Raw genomic sequence first — 874 nt, 5'->3', positions numbered from 1 at the left:
GAGGGTTTGCCCCGTCTGTAGTCTCTCTTTAGGACGAAAGTTAAATGAACCGTCTGTTTTTCGGGTGATATGGAACCCTACGGTCGTGAAGGGCATTTTCATGCCGTCCTCCTCGTCATTCCAAGGGACGGATTCGGGACCGTATTCCTGAACGATCTCAAAACGTACAAACCTCTCTCGCAATTCCTGATGCGTCCCTAAAGAACTAATTCCGCGGGTATCGGCAAGTACCATCCGNTGAAAATCGCAAGAAGAAATTGGGGAGAAATTGTTGAGAAGTAATTTAAAAAAAATTATTTAAAAGAAAATCTGAATATATTTTCTAAACGACATTATGGAAAATTTCTCGACAGCAAATTCTTCAGGTATGCTCAAGGACTCCTGGCGATACTCTTCAGAATGAATTCTGGAGAAATTCTCCAAAAGAAATTGCGGAGAAATTCTTGAGAAATTATTTTAAAAAAATTCCTGAGGAATTTTTTAGAATTTGTAAGAAGAAATGTGAGAAATTTCAAATTATTTANGAAATAATTTCAAAGAAATGTTTTAATGTGACTCGACTTTTCAAGAAGCACAAAAAAAAAAAAATAATAACGAAAAACTATTAACTTAATCCGAAAAACTATTGNAAGAAATTATTTTTAAAAAATTCCTGAGGAATTTTTTAGAATTTGTAAGAAGTGTGACCTTTCAATATTTAATTAATATTATATCCTAAAAAGGAGATTTAGGCCGATTAAATTATGAGGACAAATGAGGGGTAAAATTAACTAAATATCTATATTTCTATTAATTTACATATTAGATCGTGGTAAGACGTTAGAAATGCCTTTTACTTGGATCTAGGGTTATGGGTAAGGCCAGGCAACTTTTG

Source organism: Diachasma alloeum, unplaced genomic scaffold (assembly GCF_001412515.2).
Source record: "Diachasma alloeum isolate Michigan unplaced genomic scaffold, Dall2.0 Dall_scaffold_00218, whole genome shotgun sequence".
NCBI classification, from domain to species: Eukaryota; Metazoa; Arthropoda; class Insecta; order Hymenoptera; family Braconidae; genus Diachasma; species Diachasma alloeum.
This window is presented reverse-complemented; position numbering follows the sequence as displayed.